Source organism: Etheostoma cragini, chromosome 21 (assembly GCF_013103735.1).
Source record: "Etheostoma cragini isolate CJK2018 chromosome 21, CSU_Ecrag_1.0, whole genome shotgun sequence".
NCBI lineage: Eukaryota > Metazoa > Chordata > Actinopteri > Perciformes > Percidae > Etheostoma > Etheostoma cragini.
This window is the reverse complement of record NC_048427.1, coordinates 19,940,201-19,949,197: the sequence shown is the minus strand read 5'-3', so window position 1 is coordinate 19,949,197 and position 8,997 is coordinate 19,940,201.

Here is an 8,997-nt window from a genome sequence, read left to right as displayed (position 1 = left end):
GGCGTTTTAATCCATTTTTTGACCACCTATACTATGTCGCTTTTATCACTTTTTTCAACATACTATACCATGTCTTTTAAAAAAAAAATTTGACATACTATACTATGTCTTTTTCATCACTTTTTTGACATGCTATACTATGTCCTTTTTAGTCACGTTTTTGACATACTATACTATGTTGCTTTTATAACTTTTTTCAGCATACTATACCATGTCTTTTTAATCAATTTTTTACTATGGCTTTTCAATCACTTTTTGGACATGCTATACTATGTCGTTTTTATCACTTTTTTGACACACTATAATATGGCGTTTTAACCACTTTTTTGACATATTATACTATGTCTTTTTAATCACTTTTTTGACATACTATACTATGTCTTTTTTATCACTTTTTTGACATACTGTACTATGTCTTTTTAATCACTTTTTTGACATACTATACTATGGCGTTTTAATCCATTTTTTGACAACCTATACTATGTCGCTTTTATCACTTTTTTCAACATACTATACCATGTCTTTTTAATAATTTTTTTGACATACTATACTATGTCTTTTTCATCACTTTTTTGACATGCTATACTACATAGTCTTTTTAGTCATGTTTTTGACATACTATACTATGTCTTTTTAATCGATTTTTTGACATACTATACTATGGCGTTTTAATCCATTTTTTGACAACCTATACTATGTCGCTTTTATCACTTTTTTCAACATACTATACCATGTATTTAAAAAAAAAAAATTGACATACTATACTATGTCTTTTTCATCACTTTTTTGACATGCTATACTATGTCCTTTTTAGTCACGTTTTTGACATGATATACTATGTCACTTTTATAACTTTTTTTAGCATACTATGCCACGTCTTTTTAATCATTTTTTTGACGTACTATACTATGTCTTTTTCATCACTTTTTTGACATGCTATGCTATGTCTTTTTACTCACTTTTTTGACATACTATACTATGGCGTTTTAACCACTTTTTTGTGACATACTATACTATGATGCTTTTATCACTTTTTTCAACATACTATACCATGTCTTTTTAATAATTTTTTTGACATACTATACTATGTCTTTTTCATCACTTTTTTGACATACTATACTATCTCTTTTTCATCACTTTTTTGACATGCTATACTATGTCCTTTTTATCACTTTTTTGACATGCTATACTATGTCTTTTTAATCACTTTTTTGTCATACAATACTATGTCTTTTTGATCACTTTTTTTGTCATACAATACTATGTCTTTTTAACCACTTTTTTGACATACTATACTATGACTTTTTCATCACTTTTTTGACACACTATACTATGTCTTTGTAATCATACTATACTATTTATTTTTCATCACTTTTTCAACATGCTACACTATGTCTTTTTCATCAATTTTTTGATGTAGTATGCTATGTCTTTTTCATCACTTTTTTGACGTACCATGCTATGTCTTTTTCATCACTGTTTGACGTACCATGCTATGTCTTTTTCATCACTTTTTTTACGTACTATACTATGTTTTTTAGTCACGTTTTTGACATACTATACTATGTCGCTTTTATAACTTTTTTCAGCATACTATACCATGTCTTTTTAATCATTTTTTTGACGTACTATACTATGTCTTTTTCATCACTTTTTTAACATGCTATGTTATGTCTTTTTCATTTCTTTTTTGACATACTATACTATGGCGTTTTAATCATTTTTTTGACATGCTATACTATGTCGTTTTTATCACTTTTTTGACGTACTATACTATGGCGTTTTAATCACTTTTTTGACATGCTATACTATGTCGTTTTTATCACTTTTTTGACATACTATACTATGTCTTTTTAGTCACTTTTTTTACACACTATACTATGGCGTTTTAACCACTTTTTTGACATGCTATACTATGGCGTTTTAATCACTTTTTTGACATACTATACTATGTCGCTTTTATCACTTTTTTTCAACATACTATACAATGTCTTTTTAATAATTTTTTTGACATACTATACAATGTCTTTTTCATCACTTTTTTGACATACTATACTATGTCTTTTTCATCACTTTTTTGACATGCTATACTAGGTCTTTTTCATCACTTTTTTTACTTTATATACTCATTTGATTCGTTGTGCGTACATTTTCATAACACAATGCTCTTCTGTACTCTTTTTCGTCTTCCTTTTCCTTGTTTTCTTTTGATGCCTTTACGTCCAACCACTTACCCTTTTGCATCTACTTTGGATACCTTTCCTTTTTTGCGCTTCCTCTTTTTGTGCACCATCCTTTTCTTTGGTTACTCTTCTTTCACTGCTCTTCCCCCTCCTTCGCATCCTCTTTATTTTCCTTCTCGTTCTATTTCATCTTTTCCAATTTTCGTCTCCATCTCTCCCCTCCAGTCTGTCTTCCTACCACTTTTTTTCTGCCTTCATGTCATTACAGGCATATAATTTATGAAGTGTTGAAAATGTTTCTCTCTGAGCTGCTCTGCTTCGTAACCAAGGTTACCAACATGTGAATCGGAATCACTGAAATCACGTGTGATTGTTAGGTGGGAGAGCAGGAATGGAAAAGCTTCAGAGTAGCAGCTTTGTATAGTCTGGAGTCTTCTGTTTAACATTTTTCAATTAGAAGTGATTGTTGTTTATAAATGACTGATATTGTTTTCAACCCTCTTCATTTTCCCATAACACGCCAGACACACACACAAACAAGGACACACACACATGGACACACCACTTGAGTCACACAGAGTGCATTTTATTACTGTATTGTTTTGGATTGCATGTGGGCTACAATAAACTGACATACTCATATTATTCTATTTATCATTCAGCAGATAAATAGAAAAGTGAGGCTAGAGGTTGGCCGCCTGGTCCTGTTCTGTCACGTGAGTGTATATTTTGTGTGTGTAGCAAACACAGTCCGCCCATATCCTGAAAGGATATATACTTTACACAGGCATTCTTAATATTATTATTACTGCTCTCTTATTTCTTACATTAATGGTGTTTTACCATTTGCTATGTATAGTGTCACATGGATGACATGACAGCTCCGCTGTGAAGCCAAAAATGTCTGGATCGCCCCCTGGTGACTGGCTGCAGTATATGTCATGAACTCCACCCCCTCTTTGTTAGCATGGGCCAAACTAAAAAATCTTGTTGCAGTACACACCAAATACTTTTTTCCAAGTCACGCACTGTCAGACCTATTTCCACAGTGCAACATTTTTTCAACCGCAGAAAAACTAGTCCATGCATTTGTTACTTCAAGGCTGGACTATTCTAATTCCTTACTACCAGCTTGATGAAATGAGTCCCTTAAGACTCTCCAGCTGATCCAGAAGGCTACAGTGTGTGTTCTGACAAGAACTAAGAAAAGAGATCAAGTTTCTTCTATATAAGCTTCTCTGCATTTGCGATTTAAAATCATTTTCCTGGCCTACAAAGCTCTTACTGGTCAGGCACCATCATATCTTGATGATGATGAGTTCATAAAACCTTTATGTCCCAGAATTCAGAGTTGCGTGTGGTTCCTAGAGTCTCTAAAAGTAGAATGGGAGCCAGAGCCTTCAGCTATCAGGCTCCTCTCCTGTGGAATCATCTCAAGGTCTGGGTTCGGGAGGCGTTGTCCTGCTTTGCACCCTGCTACACCCTGCATTGCCCTGCTACGGTATTAACCACTAAAACTACTACTTCTAGCCATAGTTCCATAACTATTATTGAGACTATAATTGCCACTATTTATCATACCTCCAACCGGCACCGTCAGACAACCCCCCACCAAGAGGCTGGGTCTATCCGAGGTTTCTGTGCTTGCTCTTGGGGGAATTTTAGAAATCGTTGTGGTTTTGGGGAATTGTAGAGTGTGGTCTAGACCTACTCTACCTGAAAATTGTCTTGAGATAAGTCTTGATGATTGATATTTTGAATAAAATTGAATTGAAATGAATAGTAGGAAGTGGGCGGGGCTTGGTTGGGAAATCTGATGTTACTTATTTCCAATCAGAGTTTAAATCAAAACACAATGCCAGTTGTAGGGTTGTTGGCTTGTGGTGCCAGATAAAAATGTGCCCACTCAGTCCCGTTGAGGCAGATTAGATACACTTTCAAGTATTAAACGGTAAATAAACAAAAGACAATTTTCTTCTGAAACTTTGCTTTGCTCATACGTTTTTTTTACATAGAAAAATGAAACTGGTTTCCAGGGTCTAAATCAAAATATTATCAATTGCTAGCTCTAAATGAATGCAGGTTTGCTGGCACTGTATAAAGGAATGTACTGTTTGTCCAGAGAAAGAATACCACAAAGTCAAACAGCATATGTGAATAACAACTTTCACAGGGACCACAGAGATCATATTCAACTTCAGCTGATTTATTGATTAAAAGGAGCCAGTGATCGTGAAACATTTCAACATGCTGTCAGTCAAAATCAATTGCTTTGTTCCTATTTTCCAGTTTGGTTTGTTGACATCTTCCCAATGCTTAAGAAAGTGTCCTCACTTGATATTACATGACAGAAAACAGTATGTAAAATGGCATGTTTTCCCATAATACTACATTTGTTATAATCAGTGGTGAGGAAGATCAGATAAAGAAGGAGAAACACAAATATTATTTCCCTACTTGTAGTTTTAGCTTTGGCAGTGTAGATCCTAGTTACATAGAGGCTTCAAAAGCTGTGTTTAAATACATGTTAAAATACAACCATTACATCTATTTAGAGTTTAGCAAACAATTCTCCCAAATCGATATTGATCTCATGAATCCAGAATTTCAATTAAGTAAGCATGTTGCAATAGATGAGCATGAGAGACGTTGTTATATGCATAATATTAAACCTGACCCCCACCCTTGCATCAACTTTACCGGATCACTTTTTGTGTGTTGTGACGTGTGTGATTTGTGACGAAGGGAATGAAGACAATGGACTCTTTATTCGGGTGCTGGGCTGCAAAATGAAACTCTGTGATGATTGGGCAGCCTCCTGTCCTCTGGTGAAAGGGTTAACTGTTAGACCAATATTAGAGCAAGGAGAGATAGGGAGGACTGAATGATCAATACAGTAATTGCCTTTACTGGGCCATCCTAACTCCGAGACTGTGTAGGGGGGAGAACTAATGAGGGTTCAATAACACACACACACACACACACACAGACGCACACACACACACAAACACACACACACACACACACACACACGCACACACACACACACACACACACACACCAGTACACCACTGCATGAGAATCGACAAAGATTTTCCGCAGGTTTGTTTGTAGATTTTCAAAATATTACAAAAAATGTAAGTATCACCCAGAATGTTAACAACCAGAAAAAAAGGTCAGGTCAATAAATAGATGCATCAAATAATTTACAAAGCAATCAATTCATGGTTACAGAAAAATGGTAATGTACAGCTTTAGTCCTGTAAACCCAATCCCAAGGTCAGAGAATCTGGTGCTGGTCAGTTGTCATTTGATGTGAATATTTCATAACGCTGCGGGTATGGATCGAAGCCTACTCTTGATGGAAGTCTACTGATTTTCTTCAACCTCCGTTGGATCAGGCTATCTCAATCAATAGGGTTTATCATCGCAGTCGGCTGAAAATGAGCAGTAAAGTATGAGCTGTGTGTGTGTGTGTGTGTGTGTGTGTGTGTGTGTGTGTGTGTGTGTGTGTGTCTGTAAACAGCTGCAACTGGTGGTCAGGAGGCCTGCAGAGCAGCCATGAGAGAAGGTTTTCCCTGGAGACCAAAGATAACTCACTCTGATGAATCAGGGGCTTAGCTCGAAGTGGCCAGCACAACAAACATCATTCATCAAAAACTCATAAACGCTCGCCTCGGGAGGTGTTCATAGGCACTCAATGCTGAATTTTCAATGCTTTATTCCATTTAAATGAATAATAGATGCATCATTGTATTGCTTCACCCAGAACCTGGTCTTAATTGTGTTCTACTCTTCCTTTGCTCAGAACAGTTCCTCATTCCTGCCTAATGGGTGCAAGCACTGCTGGTTCAACATGCTTTAATTGTTACTCTGTTTAGATAGTACACAATTAAGTAATCAGTCCAAACAAGGTGTATTGACAGAGGATTTAAGGAGTCATTTTCTCAATTTTTCTCTCTTTGCCTGTGTTTACATGCAGTAAACCCAATTACATTGGGGTTAATATACCTCGGATTCTCAAAAGGGAATAAATTCTGTTAAGGTTTAGGTAGTTTCCTGGTTTTTTTGTTCCTCCTTATCTGGTATTTTGGTTCTGTCTTGTCTCCTTGGTCTTGTGTCCTACTTTCCTCCTTGTTCTTGTGTCCTAGCTCCCCCTTGGTCTTGTGTTGTAGTTTCGGTCTTGTGTTTTCCTTTGAGTGTCTGTATGTTCTATTTCCTGTTTTATTTTGAAAGTCTATTCCGTTGTCTAGTCCTGTCTAGTTTTACTACCTGCATTGTGTTTTCCGCCTCTGTGATTGTCGTCCCCGTCCCGTCCCAGTCGTTTGGTTTAGCATTTTTACTTTTCCCTGAGGTCTCTGTTTTCCCTATAAGTTTTTTCCTTTTTGCATTAGGCCTTGGAATTTTTTGGGATTTGGCTTTGGGAATTGATCTTTGGATTTTTGTATTCCTTGTTTTTTGTGGAATAAATCCTCTACATAGCTCTCCTGCCTGCCTGCCTGCTTCATCTCTGCATTTTGGTCCTCATTTCCTCAAACCGTGACAAATTCAGGTTAATATAACACCATGTAAACCCCTTACCCAAGCTATAATCAGACTTCTCACACCCGGTATACAGGCCTAGATAACTCTTTTAGTAACCGTGTATATATTAATATCTTCTACTGCACATGAGCTCTGGCTGCGACAGATGCAATGAAAAAAAATGAGTCCTGCTCATTGACTTGCTCCTGCTCTCAGATCAATGCTTATATACACTGTGATTAAAATAAATTATGGCGCCACTATGTAGTTAGTATCATGCTGAGACTGTATGTAATGTGTGTGTGTGTGTGTGTGTGTGTTTGTGTGTGTGTGTAGTGTTGGTAGTGCTAATATAATGCATTAGGATACTAATGCTAACTAATAAAACAGGTGACTGTTCGGACAACATCTGTGTCTCAACAGGTGACTGTATGGACAACATCTGTGTCCCAACAGGTGACTGTTCGGACAACATCTGTGTCCCAACAGGTAACTTGTAAGGACAACATCTGTGTCTCAACAGGTGACATACGGACATCTGTGTCTCAACAGGTGACTGTTCGGACAACATCTGTGTCCCAACAGGTGACGTATGGACATCTGTGTCTCAACAGGTGACTGTATGGACAACATCTGTGTCTCAATAGGTGACTGTAAGGACAACATCTGTGTCTCAACAGGTGACTGTTCGAACAACATCTGTGTCCCAACAGGTGACTGTAAGGACAACATCTGTGTCCCAACAGGTGACTGTAAGGACAACATCTGTGTCCCAACAGGTGACTGTAAGGACAACATCTGTGTCCCAACAGGTGATTGTTTGGACAACATCTGTGTCCCAACAGGTGATTGTTCGGACAACATCTGTGTCCCAACAGGTGATTGTTCGGACAACATCTGTGTCTCAACAGGTGATTGTTCGGACAACATCTGTGTCCCAACAGGTGACTCTACGGTGAAATGCACAAGCTGTTATTTTGTTGAAAGTAACTCAAAAATAAAGCAAAAGTAGTGTAACGCAGTACAATTCAGTGACAGTAATATTGTAATATAACTAATTACTTTGAAATGACAGTAACTAGTAATCTATAATCTATTACATTTTGGAAATAATTTGCCCAACACTGTGTGCGTGTGTGTGTGTGTGTGTGTGTGTGTGTGTGTGTGTCTGAGTCTAAATAAAGAAGATAGAGGTGCAACAGGGGGCAGCATTGCAATGTGCTGACATCCATCAATTAAAAACTACAAGTGCAACTATTTGCTGTACTCCATCCAACTGCAGGTACGAGGTATACAGTGTGTGTGTGTGTGTGTGTGTGTGTGTGGCAGAAAAGACCTGGGGAAACATCTTCCCCTGGTGGCCACCGCACCAGCATACATGCCGGTGAACTCCTCCAGGGTCTAGGGTCCCTCTCTATTATCTATCTATCTATTATTAATTGTACTGTTTTTTATTTATTATATTGACATTGTTAGTAATAATACATTTCTTTTTTCTATGATTACATTAGAAGGACAAATGTATGTTTGTCTTTTACTGTTGTTGAATAGCTCAAATGATTGAAAGCCAATTAACTGCTAATTGGATCATCTGCGACAGGTGCTCCCACGCAGGGCTTGAGGGGTCTTCTGGGGTCCCTGGGGCCAGAATGGGGGCCCCCTCTGCATACTGTGGGATGGCTAAACTCCTATTATAATAATACCTAAAAGAAATTTTGCAATTTAAGGACATTAATGAATGCCAAGTTCATGTTTTTTCGTATCTTTTTACCTCACATGCAGTTATGTAATTCCAAAATAACAGAAAATTAATTTTAAAATGTTTGCATTTTAACAAAATTGAATTGTTTGTTGACTGTTCGAAGATTTTGGTTCATCTGTTCACATGTGTTTGATCTTGTTAAGATTAAGATGGGGTAGTGATCAACTTCTTCCCGCCATTTCATTTTTACGTTGCTGGGGATCTCGTTAGTTTTTTTCTTTTCTTTTATTGCTTATAGGTTGTTTTTTTAACATGTTCAATAAATTGACCAAAAAAGAAAAATATATCATGATTAATGTCTGTGTTTTAACCTTGGGTTGATGCAATTATTCTATTATGTACTGTACATCCAAATATAGTCTATCGGTCACATTGCACAACTTTCCCATATAATAAAGCTCTGCACCAATCACACAGCAATGCTGCTGGTGCCGTTGCTCCCTTGCTTCTCATGGGCTCATACTTGACAATAAGATTCCAGCTGTTCAACCCCCCCCCCCCCCCCCCCCCCCCCCCCCCCCCCCCCCC